The sequence below is a fragment of the Leptonychotes weddellii genome, chromosome 8 (genome assembly GCF_054177405.1).
Source record: "Leptonychotes weddellii isolate Sample4059 chromosome 8, ASM5417740v2, whole genome shotgun sequence".
NCBI lineage: Eukaryota > Metazoa > Chordata > Mammalia > Carnivora > Phocidae > Leptonychotes > Leptonychotes weddellii.
The window spans coordinates 96,735,712-96,754,805 of NC_138376.1; the positions used below are offsets into that span (position 1 = coordinate 96,735,712).

At 35.6% G+C, this 19,094-nt stretch overlaps 1 long non-coding RNA gene across 1 annotated transcript in view; it reads left to right on the forward strand.

Moving 5' to 3' along the window:
• Positions 1-19,094, forward strand: part of LOC145723097 (uncharacterized) — a 178,508-nt gene that overhangs the window by 3,681 nt on the left and 155,733 nt on the right. Inside the window, exon 2 of the long non-coding RNA XR_014147931.1 lies at positions 13,362-13,516. This is a non-coding gene — a long non-coding RNA (uncharacterized LOC145723097). The remainder of the gene's footprint in view (positions 1-13,361; positions 13,517-19,094) is intronic.

Here is a 19,094-nt window from a genome sequence, read left to right on the forward strand (position 1 = left end):
TTGAGTTCTAGTTTCAAAGCATTGTGGTCTGAAAATAGGCAGGGAATGATCCCAATCTTTTGGTACCGGTTGAGACCTGATTTATGACCTAGGATGTGATCTATTCTGGAGAATGTTCCATGGGCACTAGAGAAGAATGTGTATTCGGAAGCTGTTCTTTCCTGCAGTTGTCTACTCGGTCCTAGGTCTTTGGTGGGTACTACAACCTCCTGAAAATTATTTGTTTTGGGGGGATTCCTAAAAATTCTAATCTCCCAATGGGAGAATATTTTATATGATTCCATATGTTGTCTTTTTTATCAGGGAGTCGTGAATCAAAATTCTATACACCAGAGTTTGCAAGAGGTAAAAAATATATGACAAGGTCCTTTCAAAGATAATTTTAAAACATTTTTCTTTTCCAAAAAATGAAGTCTCCAGGTTTTGGGTCATTTAGAGATTTCTTGAGAGAATGTCAAAGAAAGGCAGCTTAAAACTGTTGGAAGTAAGACTGAGTATATTAATGAGTTCTTTGTAGTACTTTGACATGTTGAACTGAAGTTAGATAGTGTAAAAAATTAGGGAAGAAACCCAAATTCATAAGGTGAGGTGTAATAAGTTTATATGGTCATAGTCTATAATTTCTGCCTTTCTGGCTACACTTGTGAACATCAAGATTTGAGAATTAGTGCTTGAATTGTTGGCCAAAGGGTCCCAAGAATATCAACTAGTTTGGCTAGTTTGATATCTTTAAAAATCAACTTTAATGAAATGTAATTTATTTGCAATTAATAGCATACACTTTAGATGTACAGTTTTATGAGTTTTTAAAAGGATACAATCATGTAACCTCTATCAAATCAAGATATAGAACATTTCCGTTAACTAAAAAAAGTTCCCCTTTGCCCCTTTTTAGCCCATACTCGTCTTCTCCCCAAGCCCCAGGCAGGCACTGATCTAGTTTATCCCTATAGAGGAGACTGTGTTTCCTAGAATTTCATATAAATGGACTAATATAGTATGAAATATTTTGTATCTGATTTCTTTCACTCAGAATCATGCTTCTGGGATTTACCTGTGGAATTCCAAATATCATATTCCTTTCCTTTTAATTGCTGAGTAGTCTTCCATTGTTTGGGTAAACCATAATTTGTTTATCTACTCACCTGTTGATGGACATTTGGGTTGTTTCCACACTTGACTTGTGGATAAAGCTTCTGTGAGTATTCATATACAAGTCACATAATTTGCAACCAAATTTATTTCAATATATATTTTCTGACAATAGAGCTAATCATCAGTATTCTATACTATCATCTGTGCACATTTCCAGTGATTTGGCCTATTGGGATATCATAGGAGAAGAGGATTTTAGTAAGGGCTCCTATCTGACATAATCATCAACTGGGACATTATGCTCACCTCCCAAGTGTTTATGCCTCATTGCTCAGACTGTCTTATTCCTTGATGTAATTAATAAGAACTGTGTCACATGGCCACCTATAGCTTCAATTGCATTTTAATTTTTTCACCCTCTATAATATAGGTAAGCAAAAATAAGAGGTTGGAATTGTATAGTAGTTGAATCAACCTAGTGTCTGTCACACAATCTTATTAACCATAGGCAAATGTCTTTGTTTTGGGAGTGTGAATTTGTTCTAAAATGGTTGATGTATTTGGGAACAATTTGAGCATAATGTGAATCTGACATTTGCTAATGCACAATTTTGTCTGCAAAAAACACTGTTTGAATGCAGGAAAGTGTGTGGTACCAAACAAAACCACATAGGAATACACAAAATGCACACATGTGGACACTTCAAACATCTACCAACTACCTCAGTTTACTCTGTTAAGAGCCACATTCATTTACATCTAGTGTTATAACTTTAAGTCCAATTTAGGATAATTTTCATACCACTACCTCACAGTAACTCACAAGCTGCAACCTTTCAGATGCCCATATTTACAAGAAAACTTCAGGTCTTTTTTTCAACGTAAAGTACCATATTTATTGTAATGTTATGTATTTTTATTAGGATTCTATTTTTTTAATGACTCCATTTTTAGAGTAATTTTATTTATAATAAAATTGAAAAGATTGTAGTACAGAGATATCCTATATATTCCCTGCCTCTGTACTTGCAGAGTCTTCCCCTATTATCAATATTACTTACCAAAATGGTACATTTTTGACCAAGGATGAACCTACATTGACACATTATAATCACCAAAAGTCCATGGTTTACCTAAGGGTTTGCTGTTGATGTTGCACATTCAATGGGTTTGGACAAATGTATAATGACCTATATCCATCATTAAAATATTTTACTATTTATATTGCCTAAAAATCCTCCTTGCTCTGTCTATTCATCTTTCCCCGCAGCAAAACTGATCTTTTTATTGTATCTATAGTTTTTCCTTTTCCAGAATGTCATGTAGTTGGAATCATATAGTATTTATCCTTCTCAGACTGGCTTCTTTCAATTAGTAATATGCATTTAAGTTTTCTCCTTATCTTTTCATGGTTTGTAGCTCATTTCTTTTTCACACTGAATTATATTACATTGTTTTGATGTACCATATTTTGTTTATCCTCTCACCTCTTGAAGGATATCTTCGTTGTTCCCAAGTTTTGGCAATTATTAGTAAATCTCTAAACATCTGTGTACAGTTTTTTTGTATGGACACAAGTTTTCATCTCCTTTGGGTAAATACCAAGGAGTGTGATTGCTGGATCATATGGTAAGAGTATGTTTAATTTTGCAAGAAACCACCAAACTGTCTTCCAAAGAGGCTGAGCCATTTTGTGTTCCCACTAGCATTGAATGAGAGTTACTGTTGTTGCACATCCTTGATGGCATTTGGTATTGTCAGTGTTTCAGATTTGGGCCATTTTAATAGATTTATAATAATATCTCATTGTTTTAATTTTCATTTCCCTTATGACATACCATGTGGAGCATCTTTTTAAGTGCTTATTTGTCATCTGTATATCTTCTTTGGTGAGATGTCTATTAAATTCTTTGGCCCATTTTAAGATCAAGTTGTTTGTTTTCTTATTGCTGAATTTAAAAAATTCTTTGTATATTTTGGCTAAGTCCTTTATCAGATTTGTCTTTTGCAAATATTTCCTTCCAGTTTGTGGCTTGTCTTCTAATTCTCTTAATATTGTCTTTAACAGAGCAGGAGTTTTTAATTTTTTTTAAAGATTTTTATTTATTTATTTGACACAGAGAGAGAAAGAGCACAAGCAGGGGGTGAGGCAGAGGAAGAAGCAAGCTCCCCACTGAGCAGGGAGCCCGATGCAGGGCTCAGTCCCAGGACTCCAAGATCATGACCTGAGCCGAAGGCAGACGCTTACCCAACTGAGCCACCCACGCACCCCCAGAAGTTTTTAATTTTAATGAGGCCCAGCTTACCAATTATTTCTTTTATGGATTGTATTTTTGATTTTGTATCTAAAAAGGCATCACCAAACCCAAGGTCATCTAGGTTTTCTCTTATGTTATCTTCTAGGAATTTTATAGTTTTGTATTTTACATTTAGGTCTATGATCCATTTTGCTTAATTTTTGTGAAGAGTCTAAACTCCGTATCTAGGTTCATTTTTTGCAAGTGTATGCCCAGTTGTTCCAGTATCATTTGTTGGAGAGACTATTTTTGCTCCATTGCATTGCCTTTACTCATTTAAAAAAAATCAGTTAACTATATATATGGAGATTTATTTCTGGTTTTTCTATTCTGTTACATTGATGTATTTGTCTATTCCTTCACCAATACCACAATCTTGATTACTGTAGCTTTATAGTAAGTTTAGAAATTGGGCAGTATCTCTCCTCTAATTTTGTTCTCCTTCCCTTTGATATTGTGTTGGCTCTACTGAGACTTTTGCCTCTCCATATAAACTTTAGAATCAGTTTGTTGATATCCACAAAAATCTTACTGGGATTTTGATTTGGATTGCCATAGAAGATATATAAGTGGTTTCCATATTTTTAAAAATGTGTAACTAACAAAGTTTTTGAGTAATGTGCCACTAATGTGCCCATTTTCCCCATAAGCCCTGTGTTTTTGTTCAACAATTTTGCATAGTGAGAATTTTTAGGAATATGTATGTGTGTTACAGCAGAACTGATGAACGTTTTTTTTTTTGAAATCTACAAACTCATTTTCCATGAAACTATATATTTTCACTATTGAAAGTCAAAAAGAAAACTATGCTTTTTTATTTATAAACCCCTATCCTGTTAAGGAAAGGAAGGGCATAAAACTTTTTAAATAAACTATATTGGCAGTATCTCACTTTTGTCCTAACAAAGTTACCAAATGCCCTGAACTAGCAAAATGAATGTTTTAACTCAAGAGAAAAACTAAGATTCTTCAGGAAAATCAAGTTTTACCAAAACTATAAAACCAGGCATTATTTCTATATTATTTGCCACAAGGCCTTGATTATGGGAGTTAAACTCACTTTCTCACATACCTATATAATGACACATGTGTGTCTTGACATTTATTTCCTAATTAAGTCCTAAACCCACTGGAAGAGACCGTACCTCCTCTGTAATCAATAAACTACAGAGCTTGTTAAATGCTGAGGAAAAATGCAGAGAGTTTGAATATATTTTAAAATAATGTCATGGAACTGAGTATTTTTCCCTAATTTGGTTGAACATGACTCTATTTTGCCATGGTATAAGTATAGACATATCTAGCAACTTCAAAGAGTTAATGTTTCCTTAAATTCCTAATAGAATGGTCTAGTGGAAGGCAGTACTGGAAAGGAGTACTCCCTGGAAGTTGTCTATTCAAGTTTGTGTTGGGGGGCAGATTCTGTGTGTGTGGCTGGGTGGAGCAATGAGGGAGAGCAATAACTTCACACTATAATAAGTGATTATTATTCATTAAAAGGGGGTGTAAAACCCCCTTCTTCCAATGTTTCCTTTCAGTGGCAAAAGGAAAATTGTGCTCACTACCATAAGGTACCTTGCCCTTTTTCCAGTATAGGAACCAACAACTGTGTTTCTGCTTTTTTGTTCAGTTGGGTAAATGATTTTTCTTGATATAATATCATTGAACATTCATCTTAAAAATTTTAGAAAATGCAGATGAGGAGAAAAAGAAAACAAAAACCATTATTTTATCTACCACTGATGTAACATGCCACTATTTTTTTATGCATTCTCATAGTTTTCTGTCTCTATGCATAGACATAATTTTTTCAGTTAACATTAAGCATGCACATAAGTTCTTCTCATTAATTATTCCAATATATTTAATGACTGCATAATATTTTATTTTTTATTTGTATACTAATTTATTTAACCTCTTTCTTATTGTTGGACATTTAGTTTTTTCCCAAACTTTTCTTTACTATTAAATGATGTCCTGATGAATCTCTTTGTTAATATATTTTCTTGCAGGCTGATGATTTCCTTAGGATATATCTCAAGAAATATATAAAAATGTCCATTTTCTGCACATTCTTGCCAAATCAGAGTATTATTATTACTTATATTATTGATAGGTAAAAAATAAATATTTTGTGTTTCTTTGCTATCCAGTTAGCAAATAAACATATTTATTAGTCATTTTTATTTCTTCCTTTGTGGGTTTATTGCATGTCAGATAACTTCTACAGGGACGTAAGAATTCCCCAGAGCACACCTGAAAATACCTCTCCACTGATCTCCCAAGCTTGTCCTGCCAAGGAGAACAAGAAGCATTTTAATTTTGATACATTTTTTTTCATTTCCCCATGACTTGGTCTATGCTTAACATTCTGCCTGCAATATTCTTCCTTCCATAGGGAAAACATATCCTTGAATTCCAAGGTCAGCTCAATTGTCTGTTCTCTCACCATATCATGTGGCTACTGTCATCTCACTTATCATTGAATGCCTGGTTTTAGGGTTAGTGACCTTGTGTCTGTGTCTGGAATAGATTGTGAGATGTTTCATGCAGGGGCCACATCTCATCCCTCCCTAAACCCCCTCCCATCCTTGATTTATTAGCACAGTATCTTGAACATATCAGGTGTGTGGTGCATATTAAATTTATATTTACAGGGGCACCTGGCTGGCTCAGTCAGTAGAGCATGTGACTCTTGATCTTGGGGTTGTGAGTTCAAGCTCCACATTAGGTATAGAGATTACTAAAAAAAAAATCTTTAAAAAATTTATACTTACAAGTAAGTGATGAAGGGAAATAGAAGTAAAACTTAATTTGGCATTTTATAAACTCTCTTAAATGAGATGAGCCTATGCTCCATATAGGAAAGGATGGTTTGCCAAGAATATATTTAAACTTTAGTATTTTAGTTCAGTACAAGACTGCTTATAAATGGCCCATTCAAATAAAATATAAAAGGCAGACATTGGGGCGCCTGGGTGGCTCAGTCGGTTAAGCATCTGCTTTCGGCTCAGGTCGCGATTCTGGAGTCCTGGGATCAAACCCCATGTTGGGCTCCCCACTCAGCTAGTAGACTGCTTCTCCCTCTCCCTCTGCCCTCCACCCCCCCGATTCATGCTCGCTCTCTCTCACGCTCTTTGTCTTTCTCTCTCAAATAAAACTATTAAAAACACACACACACATATATATATATATATGACACACATCAGTGTAACTTACACATTTACACTGTTTATTGCCTGTATCTTTGCTAGACATTGAACACATGGAGTAGGCAGAACGTTGTTTTGCACATGTATCTGACTGATTTCTCACTGTGGGTCCTGGTGAGGCAGTGATACTGCTTTAGAAAGGCTTTGAACTCTCTTGAGAACAATGGGTGCCGGAGAGGCCAGATGTAGACATCTGTATAGTTGATGTCTTCAATTCATCCAATAAATGTTTTACAAAGCAAGAAAGACCATCACTTTATCTCCCTCACCACTATCCTACTACACACATGCACACAGACATGGTCAAGCCAGCTGAAATCCTTGCCTCAGGGACAGGAGAGCTTTTCCTCCTATTTTATCCTAAGTATCCTTAGGACAGCCAAGGATGTTGTTAAAATAGCATAATATTTGTATTTTATGAGATAAACACCTGTTGATTTAAAAGTACATAAACTTCTACCACATCAGGTGATTAGAAGGAAGACCTTCCTCTGAGGCTTGAGTTTGGCATATTGAACACTAACTTTCTCTTTTACTTCCCAAATGTTCTGACCCCAGTGTTTTTTTTTTTTTTCTTCTTCTGAATCTGATAATGTTAGATCACATTTTTAAAAGATGTGCAATTGAAGCAGTGAAATAAAACGGAGCAATGGATAAGATTCCCTCATCCTTCAAGGATTTTTCCTGGCTAAACAAAATGTATGAGATTTGGGGATTGTTTCTCCTAACACACCCTGGCCGGATTATATTGGTGAAAAGACTACAAATGCTTCTACTGGGTTAAAATTGTTAACACTTTCAAGTAAAGTGTCTTCTGAGTAGCCCAGTTATCTGAAAGGTATTGTAGATGCTATGCTATAAATACACACTTTTTTCCCTACCTGAACTTTCTTTTACTTTTGCTTCTACTCACCAGATCCCTGATCCTCCCCATTTCTCTGAGATTTGAAAACTTGAAATGATTTGTTTCTTTTTTTTAAAGATTCATTTATTTATTTGAGAGAGAGAGAGCATGTGCGCATGAGTGGGGGGAGGGAGGGGGGAAGAAGGAGAGAGAAAAATCCTCAAGCAGACTTCCTCCTGAGCTTGGAGCCCAGTGCAGGGCTTGATCCCAGGACCCTGAGATCATGACCTGATCTGAAATCAAGAGTTGGACACCCAACCGACGGGGCCACCCAGGTGTCACTTAATGATTTGTTTTTTAACCATGTCAGCTATATAAGAAAATTGTCAGCACATAAATTGTAAGTGAAACTGCTTGGAATGAGATCTTCCAGGAAGAACATACAGAGAATGATCTGAGGATAAAAGATGGGGCTTTGGAGCACATGGACCTTTAAGAGGTGAACAGAAAAAGAAGTTGAGAAATCTAAGATGGAATAACTAGGAAGTTAGGAAAAAAAATCAGGTTTATAGAAAGCAAGGGGAGAATTTCAATAAAAAGAAAATAGTGATTACTGCTAAGAGCATTTTAATCAATTTTCTGGTTTATTCCTTGCTTCAAAATTAAGCTAGTGAGTTTATCAGTGTATTTTTAACAATTTGCTCTGCTTAGAAATGCCAAAGAATTAGATTTTTCCTGAGTTCTTGTAATCTGAACTACTTCTAATCTTAACTGATATGTGATAAATACACAACCCATGTTGTTCCAGACTAACCTGGAAGAGGGTATATAGAGATGGATTATTAGAAATAAGCAATATTTCCTTGGCTCTCACTTTCATCTGCTATTTTGGGACTTGACTGTATTCAAAGTCTTTCTTGCTTATAGCTGGGAATTATGATAGGTAACAAACATGTGTTCCTTACATTCTCAGCCTCCACAGGTAGCCATGATCTCTAGCCCCTGCATCCCCAATACCATTGTTCTTGTGGTATACTGCCACTGTTAGCTGTGCAGTGTATCACGTTCCTCATGGAGCTGGGGGACAGCTGATATCCTGTACCTCATGGTGCTGTAAGGTCATTGGGGAGTATGTCTTTCTGTTGTCTTAGTATTTTTTTTCCAATGAGTATATCCTCAAGGATTGGCTTGAACCTCACTCAACACCTTATGAAATGGTTTTTTTTAAGATTTTACTTATTTATTTGACAGAGAGAGAGACAGCGAGAGAAGGAACACAAGCAGAGGGAGTGGGAGAGGGAGAAGCAGGCTTCCCGCGGAGCAGGGAGCCCGATGCGGGGCTCAATCCCAGAACCCTGGGATCATGACCTGAGCTGAAGGCAGACGCTTAACGACTGAGCCACCCAGGGGCCCCTGAAATGTTTTTTTAAGAAACAGCTTTTTTAGTTTTGTTTTCTGTCCTAATTTGTAGTCTCTATTTCCCTAAAACTCATACATCAGGGTGAGTTAGAAGACAAATTTGATTAGTAGTAAACTCCTATTGTATTCACTGTCACTCTTACTACCAACCCCGTTGACCAATTCAGTTGTTTTTATTGGGCCAAGTCTATGAAGTTGGCTCTTATCCATTAAGATGGACTCTGCTCAAGGAGGTCCTTTGCCTCTCACTCAAATAAACATCTGTTGGGCTGCCCTGATGACTAGCAGACCTGGACACAGGTCTGTCTGAATCTGTGCTGTGTATACCACATAGGCTCTACCTGAGATAGTCTCTCTCTCCATTACATAGCCACAAGCATGGTTCAAACCTGTTATCTAAAACAATAGTTTGCCCTACAACTTCAGAGCAGGAGGCATTTTATCAGATGGTCATCTTATGAGTAAAACACATTAAAACAACAACAACAACTTTGGGATTGGTGTGGTGAGAGAAAATAGTGACTTTATGTCAACTGACCTGGATTCATGTACATGTGCCTAGCTTGCTCAATGGAGGCCTGTCAGTTCTGATTTCTGCTCTGAGACTCAGTCCTATGTACCAGTCTGTTGTCTTTAAAAATTCTTTTATATTTTTTAGATTATGCATGAAAATTTCATTTAGGAAAATATATGACCCTATTTTTAAAATGATTTTTATTCTGGGGAGAGGTTTTATTTCTATTATATTTAGTAGTTCCTCAGATTTTAGAGAAGGTATTTCCATATATAACTCCCTTTGTCCTCCTTTCTTGCTACTATGTATTAGGCCTTGTGCTAGAATCAATTTTTTATAATTTAAAAAAGCCCAGGGTTACCTGAGAAACTGAGTAAACCCAGATTGGAAAACCCTCTGCACCAATCAGAAACCTAGTGGTTAATTACAGAGAGCAGTTAATTTGACTTTTTCAGACTATTGGTATGACACATCAGAAAGAAGCTGAATTGTTTACTCAACTTTGTCATTTCTTTTCAAGTACTTGAAATCTGAAGAGTGGAGAACATGTTCAGGTAGGGAACAAGAGAATTGCTTTGGATATAAGGTGTGGAAGGTGGTAGAAAATGAATAAGTGAAAAGAATATTTAAAATATATGGAAACCAAGGTTTTAATCAGGTAGTTTAGGAAAATGCAATGTAAAGCAGCCTTTACCAAAACCTTTTATTGAGCAAAAGCACAGAATAGCAAATTTAGGTATTAAGACTCAACTTTGTTCTGATGAAGGACAAAAAGGCTGAATTTAAGAAAATTTGTGTAGAAGATGATGATAATTGCAATTCTGTCAATGTCACTCTGATCTTTTGCTATTTTGGTAGCGTGCTCTCATGTATACAGAAAAAACATTTTATATTCATCCAGCTTCATATGGAAGTTAGTATATAAAACTTTGATGCTGACTAGCGAAGTGGCCACTTTAGTTTCAATATTTTCTCTCGGAACCCATTGGAAAAGATTTTAATAGATTTTCTTCCAAGATAGGCAAGGACTTGCAGAGGCAAAGCAAAGTGCTGGTATGCAGTTTCAGAAATCTGTTGACTGCATGTTCCCATATGTGTTCCAGGAAATTCACATTTGGATTTCAGTACAACTCAGAGTTATGGTAGTGCTATCCAACACTTTTTTGGAAGGGAGTTTGCTTGATACCAACACAAGCCTTGCCAGAACTCAGCAGGCCAAATTCTAGTTCTGGAATATGTGGGAACTGAGAGATCAGCAGTTAAGTGATGAGGGCTGTATCACTTTCAGTGCTCCACAGAAACAAATTCTACCTAATGGTCTAGAAGGTCATTTTGAATATAACCAATAATCTTTTAAAAATAAAATGTCTCTTTTGTGGCATTTTATAGGGCATGTAACATTTAATAACGAAATGTACTATTACATTTTTTCTTCTGAATACTGGCTAAAAGGTTTCAGCTTTTCAGACTTAATTATATCTGGCCAGACATGTGCAATTATGCTTACCTTTAGAAATGAAAATCCACTAGTATTCATTGTGTGTATTAAACTAAGTTAGAAATTCAATCGTTTTATAGCAATTCTGTATCAAAACTGCCCTGGTTAAAGTGATTGGATTGGTATTGAACTCATTATCGAATACAGAGCTTCTCATCTTCTTCTAAAATATTGCTATTAATTTGGCAGAAAGTGATGTGTTAAAATTATAATACGTGTAATAAAATAAGAAATCATTAACTACAGTCAATTTAAGAATGTCCTTTTCTTTTCTGAGAAAAACTATAAAATCCAAGTGCCTGAAATGATCTCAAAGGTCAGTTGTCAAGTAGCCAGCTTTAGCAAGGTGAGGCCAAGACTTTCAGGATAAATTATCTTTTCTATTCTTAAAGATCCTGAATACATGCCCTCTCTTAGACTGTTTCAATGCCTATCCACATAATAAAACATTCTTAATAATTCCAAGTGTGACCTATCCTGCTAAATTTTACAAGTATTTCTGCTAATGTTTTAAAATCCGTTCATCTGGTTATGGTGTAGAACGACTGGTTAACATCCTCTTCATAATGGCCTTTTATGTTAAGAGAGTAGTAGACAAAGCATTCTCTTTTTCATCTTAAGCCATTCCAATTTCTTTAGTTCTGTGTAGTAAGAATTAGTTTGAATAGTTTTCTTGAAATAGTTTTCTCTTGACCTCAGGAAATTTTGTTTTTAATACCCCCAGAAGAGGGAAAAATTTGATAAAGCTTTTTAATGAAAGTATAAAGTGACAAGTATATTATTTTTTCTTATCTTTTTTATGTAAATCTGTATATTTATTTTCATATTAAGCTGGCTTTTTGTATTCATAGAATGTTTAACCTCTGTTTTTCTGCCTTCTGGTGCTCTATTAAGCTTCATCCATCTTATATCTGTTTACTTGGAGAGAAAAATTTTAGATGCTTTAGTAGGACTTTGTGACTTCTCAGTATATTGTATCTTTTGTGAAAATTAGATGGTTAATTCAGGGCCCATATTCTGCTATTAAATATAAAGGTGGATTTGGCATTTTTATGAATCCTCCAATCCATATTACTTATGTAATTAATTTTCTCAGATGGCCATTATTATTCCAATTTTACTGTTTATTTATTTTTATTTTTTAAAAAGATTTTATTTATTCATTTGAGAGAGAGACAGAGGGAGAGAGAGCATGAGCAGGGGGAGGGGCAGAGGAAGAGAGAGAAGCAGACTCCCTGCTGAGCAGGGAGCCTGCCACTGGGCCTGATCCCAGAACCCTGAGATCATGACCTGAGCCAAAGGCAGATCCTTAACCACCAAATGAGCCACCCAGGCGCCCCCCAATTTTACTGTTTAAAAATAGTAAGCGAGAGGCCAAGTCACTTGCCTAAAGTGTTGTGGCTTATTAGTCAGAGTCATCTGGAAACCTTTGGACCAGTGCTCTTCCTACAAGGCCACATTGCTCATATTTCACTTTATTTGTGTAGATAAATCTTTATACCCTAAGTGTTTCATTTTCTGTTCTTGAAAAAATGTACTTTTAACAAATGCAGTGGAAATTTTGGGGAAATAAATACTACATTTTTTTTCTGCCATAAAAATAATGTTTCAGTGTTATTGTGCTGTCATTAAAAGCTTGGCCTGTAGATGACTGTGTACAAAATGATTCATCTTAGAACCAACCTTATTGTCCAGAGTTTAGTCTTCTGGGGTCAGTATGGGTAAGAAGGCTTATAATGATATATACAAAGTATTTCCTGACAATAAAATCTTTGGAACTAAAAATGATCATTTCTGATGTGATGTATTTTATGTATTTTCCCCCCCACCAACTACATTTACTAGATGGTCTAGGTATAATCCTACCTGGAATCAAGTAGGTGTACTAATCACTTTAGGAAGACTTTTTCATCTATGGACATAAAACTGAGTAATCAAGGAAATGGTGATTTTACCAAGATGCTTTTCAATCCATCAAAGTTAATTTTTGCTTCCAGATTGTTAGTGCTACACAAAGTAACAAACAATAGTGATTCTGTTAATTGAAACATAATTGAAATTTATATTATAGTGTCTTTTAGGGGCCCATCCCTAGTGAGGACTGTGAACACAAGCTTTACTTACTAGCATCCCCCAGATATGCTATTTCCTCCTAAATTTTAGACATTGTTTAGCATTGTAAGGAAATCTAATATTTCAGATACTTCCATGATGTTGGGATGCAGATTGGCGTTCAAGCTCCGGAAATGTGAAGCACAATACCAAAGATGACAACTTTGGAAAATATTTTGAAAGATCTATGACCTCATAAAAATTTCACTTTCCTTTAAAATGTTTAAAAGCCCTCTCATGGTTAGTAAAATCTAATCATAACTTCTTTTTTCTTTATATGCCTTTAGGCTAAATGAAAAAAAAAAGATCCAACTTAGATATATACTCCCATCAATTTTTTTAAAAAAGATTTTATTTATTTTTTTGACAGAGAGAGCATGCACAAGAGAGAACACAAGTTGGGGGAGAGGCAGAGGGAGAAGTAGGCTCCCTGCTCAGCAGGAAGTCTGATGCAGGACTCAATCCCAGGACCCTGGGGTCATGACCTGAGCTGAAGGCAGATGCTTAACCGACTGAACCACCCAGGTACCCGTACTCCCATTGATTTTTATTCCTGTTAAATATATCAGTTTACTAATAGGAAGAAAGAGAACTGGAACTTGTAGATATATCATCTGTTTTCTTTTAGGCACATGGCCTACTTTTTTCTAGTCCCAGATTAATGGATTAATTCTCATAATTGTTATTCATTAAGTTGTACAAAATGATAGTTTACAGTTAGAGATTTAGTGTTCTAATATCACATGATGCATAGGTCTATAATGGGTTTTGAACTTTTTTTGTTCATAATGTTTGGCATAATAATTAGTAAACCACATTCAGTTAACCTGTATTTGAGTTATTGAAAGGTTTTCATTGATTAGGGACACCACAGGTAAGTCTGCAAGTAGTGACTTTTTTTCTTTAATGCCAAAAATTTTCTTTGAGTCACTGAATGGCTCGTTTCTTTTAATCAAAGTTTCATGTACAAATATGTGAAAATTGCCTGGCATGGAAAAATCAAGATAATTTATTGGAGAATTAAAATATAATGTAAAGCTACTTTATATTTAGATATCTCTCAAAATATATCTTTCCATACCATAAGTTCTTACACAAAACAATCAGATATACCAGTATCATGCTCAAATTTTGAATATGAACCAGTTGAAATTGGTTTCCCACAACTCTCCTGAAGGCCAATGCCATGACTTCTACATCTGGAGCCAAATCAGACAATGAGCAGCCTCTTTTACTCCTTAGTTGGTGGGAAGACTTTGTAATGTTATAACCTCAGTTTGAGCAAAAATACAGTTTGAAATTATAATATCTCTTGGATTTCTTCACCCAGTTTTGTCTACAAAAAATTATGTGTTTATGGAGAGAGTAACTGAAATATACTTTAATAAAGTGCTTTTCAGTGTTTCCAAGAATAAAAAAAGGGAATTGTATGGTAGTACCATAACAATTTTAAACTTACTGACTTTTAAAAAAAATTGTAAGTTTTGGTTTTGTTCTAGTCTTATTTTATTCCCATATGAGAGTTACTGAAATGTGGTTTTTCTATTGTCGAGTGTTCGGTTTGTAATGCTAATATTTCTAGAGGATTCAGAACCATGTGAAGTTAGTTTATAATAGGAATTTAGTGTTAGAAAGCATTGTGGCAATTTTCTCTACTTAAACAGCTATATTGTTCTGAAGTATAGACTCAGTAGATAAATTTCAAATTAAAATATTCAAATTTATTAATATGAAGAGTATATATTGATCTATTGGTAAGCCATGAGAGATTGACTGCTTTTTTATTTTCTTCCAGCCCAGAGAAGCTTTGAAAATTCCCACAATTAACTTAGGGTTTTATATTGTTCTTCTATTATTAATAACCATTTCTCTGGAAGAAAACATTTGATGTTAACATCTAGCTAAATGTAGTGTTTGTTTTCTCTCCAAATATTCTCTTTGTGCTTAGTTTCAACATTTTATTTTATAAATTGCACATAAAAATGTCTTTCTTAAGAGGTTTTCTTCTTATGGAAATTTAAGTCAGATTATACTTAACAAAATAAAAAACATAAAGTTAATTCATTTGGATATAAACTTCACATAAGAGTGTAGGTAAATGATAGGTAACTGACTGAAGACTAAATAAAGTAAGGGCTCCAAATGACGAAGGTAAAGTGTAGGAAGATTCTTATCCAATCTCAACATGACTCAAAAAGAAATGTATTTGATGATAGAAAAAAATGATCACACATTAACATCTGGACTTCATATGGATATTTGCTCAATAATTAGCAGCAGCCCCTGTTTAGCTACATTCCGACATCTGGGAACAAAACATCATAGAGACTAAAAATAAAGACAAGGAGAAAAGTACAAAAATTGCCTGCTATAAAATAGCATGGTTGCTTTACATTGTAAATTAAAGAGATCTTGTCATCTTCTTTGGGTGCCCCAAAACACTTTCTCCAATAGATATACCCCAGATACTACCTGGACATACCTTATAAACTCATGTTTTATTATACTCAGAGGAAAAGATGGCAATTTTAAATCATGCGTACTTGAAGAATGATTGAAATATTATTAAAGAATTTTCATACTGATATACTTTTATTTATTTCTTATTTTTTTAAATGTTTTTATTTATTTATTTATTCATGAAAGTCAGAGAGAGAGAGAGAGGCAGAGGCAGAGGGAGAAGCAGGCTCCCTGCCTAGCAGGGAGCCCGATGCGGGACTCGATCCCAGGACCCTAGGATCATGACCTGAGCCAAAGGCAGACGCTTAACCATCTGAGCCACCCAGGCGACCCTCATACTGATATACTTTTAAATAAACAGAATATGTCAACATTAATTAGTAGAATTGTTATCTCAAATGTTTCTTCAGGGCATAATAACCAAAAACTCTTTAAACTGTATTGCATGCCTTTGAGAATGTGACTTACATAGGTATAAAAGAGTGTACATTGGTTCGTATATTATGGCTAGCAAAAGAATACATTTTGCTAGTCTTAAAAGAACAAAAATTGCAGAATTTCTATACTGGATGGTCTGCAATTTTTCTCCTATTAAGAATGGCAAAATAAATTTATCTACTTGTACTTAAGGACAATCTGATACTAGCAAGTTTTGTGTGACTGTAAGGCAAATTTTAATTCTCTGTTAAATTGTAGATTCTATGGAAGATACATTGTACAGTTTCTCTAAAGTATTGTGGAATATGTACCATATGTTTTCTGAGACTGCTTATCTTTTAATTGACTTAAGAATAAACCCATATGGTAAACACAAGCAGGGCCTGTAGTTCATTGTAAGGATGAAATATTCTGCAGAGATTTGAACTTTGCTTGCCAGATCCCTCTGGGCCAACTTGAAAGAGATTGGTCATTGTCTCTGACATTGGTCCAATAATCTTGGCACAAGAAGGAAGCCTGAAAACTGCCTATCTCTCTCTGGCCTATCAAACTTGGTTACCATCTGTGAGGGTGGCTCTGAAAGTTCTTTGGGGCAAAGACTACTTATAGTTTTGTAGTTTTCTTCTCTGGTTTTAATTATTATTTCTTTATTATGTTAGTTAAAAAGTTTCAGTCCATCAACCAATTACCATTGTTTGGAACATCTGACCACTAATATTTGTACATGAATATTTGTACTAGATTGAAAACAGCCTGTAGTTTATCAAAAACGAGAACTTTGAAATATACCTGTTTTAAGCCAATGAACCAAAGATTTCTTCTTTTTTTTTTTTAAGATTTATTTATTTATTTAAGAGAGAGAGAGAGAGCATGTGAGTAGGGAGAGGGCCAGAGGGAGAGAGAGAATCTTTTTTTTTTTTTTAAGCATGGGTTATTTATTTATTTATTTATTTGACAGAGAGATAGAGAGCACAAGTAGGCAGAGAGGCAGGCAGAGGGAGAGGGAGAAGCAGACTCTCCACCGAGCAGGGAGCCCGACGCGGGGCTCGATCCCAGGACCCTGGGATCGTGACCCGAGCCGAAGGCAGCCGCTCAACTGACCGAGCCACCCAGGTGCTCCGAGAGAGAGAATCTCAAACAGACTCCCCACTGAGTAGGGAGTCTGATGCGATGTGGGGCTCCATCTCACCACCCTGAGATCAGGACCTGAGCCCAAATCAAGAGTCAGTGGTTCAACCAGCTGAGCCCCCCAGGTGCCCTATGAACCAAAGATTTCTACCCACTGTCTTTCTACCCTCTTATTCAATAGCCAAGATCAGGTGTTCCTCTGGCATCATTAAACCATTTGCTCTTCATTACCTTCTGTATCATATCCTAATGATTCATTCTTGCCTTCAAGCAGTTCCTTCACCCCTACCTTCATCTCTTTCCACACTTCTCTATTCAATTCACAGACCTCAACAAATTATATTTGTTCATTTGTTTCCTTTTTCACTTTGCTTGCAAACAGAATTATGAAATGTTAAAGTCAAATCACATCTGGTAGGCAAACTTAGATGAGCTGATGCATTTATCAACCGACTTCCTTGGAAGACAAAAGTCCTTCACCTTTCATTGACTTTACTTATACTTAAATGATTTCATGGTATGTATGGCTATTGGAAAAAAATCCTTCAGTAAAGAGATGCTATCCAGAGGTGAGAACATGAATAAATATAGCTTGTATAATTTCATTAAGTTCCAAAAGTAGCCATAAACAATGAATGTTAAGCTGAGAAGAGGAAAAATGGTGGCCCTTCTATTTTAAAGACTATGAATTTTGGACTTGGCCTTGTTTTATAGCAGAAGTATCATTTGGGGATTATTATTTTTGAAAAAATAGTTTTGTAATATATATGATGTTTTATCCTCCCCCCCTTTTTTTTTGTAAGTAGTCTCCACACCCAGGGTAGAGCCCAACATGAGGCTTGAACTCATGATCCTGAGATCAAGACCTGAGCTGGAAGCTTAACTGACTGAGCAACCCAAGCACCCCCTGCTTTATGCTTTTAAAAAGTAGCTTCTAACATATCCTAAATACTTTTCAGAAGATAATTATCTTTCTTAATGACTTTAGAAGATAATCTAAAACCAAATTATAGGTTTAATTAAAAAAATACATGGTAATATTATACAATATGTTCTAGATGGCTACATAGGAAAAATAGATCATATCAAACAAGTCAAACATGTATCTGCAAAATCGATTTATTTTCATAAAAGTCACAATAGAGTGGGATATTTTAGCAAATGTATACCTTTTTAAAAAGTCATCCTTCTGCTCTACTCGGCATTAATTAGACACATTAGAATAAAAGGACAAGGTTAGGGCGCCTGGGTGGCTCAGTAGGTTAAGCGACTGCCTTCGGCTCAGGTCATGATCCTGGAGTCCCTGGATCGAGTCCCGCATCGGGCTCCCTGCTCGGCAGGGAGTCTGCTTCTCCCTCTGACCCTCCCCCCTCTCATGTGCTTGCTCTCTCTCATTCTCTCTCTCTCAAATAAATAAATAAAATCTTAAAAAAAAAAAAAAGGACAAGGTTAATAACATTTGAGGTAGGGTGTGGAAAGACTGGAGAAACTCAGTAAAGATAAAGATATTCAGTAAAAAATTGTCCCATGGAGGAGGATTAGAGGAGTCAGCAAGACTTACATTAAAGAGGGAAAACACAGATTGAATTTAAGTATTTTAGAACACAGATTGAATTTAAGTATTTTAGAACATGACACTTATTTTAGTTCACCTAGTAAGCATTTGATTCCCTTCCAGCATAATTTTTGTGCAATAGAGTCTAGGCTAAAGCTGTATTTCTCAGAACCCTTTGCCGCAAGGGTTCTACTTGTGACCTAGGTTCCACCAAGCAGATATAGTCATTGAGACCTGGAGGCGGAAGTGAGTGGTAGTGGTTATGTTGAGGAGATCAGATCAGTTGGCAGTCCTGATGGTGGAGGCACTTGGTTCTTTTAAGGCAACCTGGAGTCTAAGTTACTGGAGTTTCTGGCAAACTGTCCCTGGTGTTTTAGTTGTTACACAGCAAAGTGGTATTTGTCTATCAGTTGTGAGTACACTAGAATAGAAGTTTGGGCATTTCTCTTTGATGCTCTATTCCTGGCTCTGTAGTATTTAAACTCAATTTTTGGTTCTCTCAGAAATTTTGTAAACTACCTA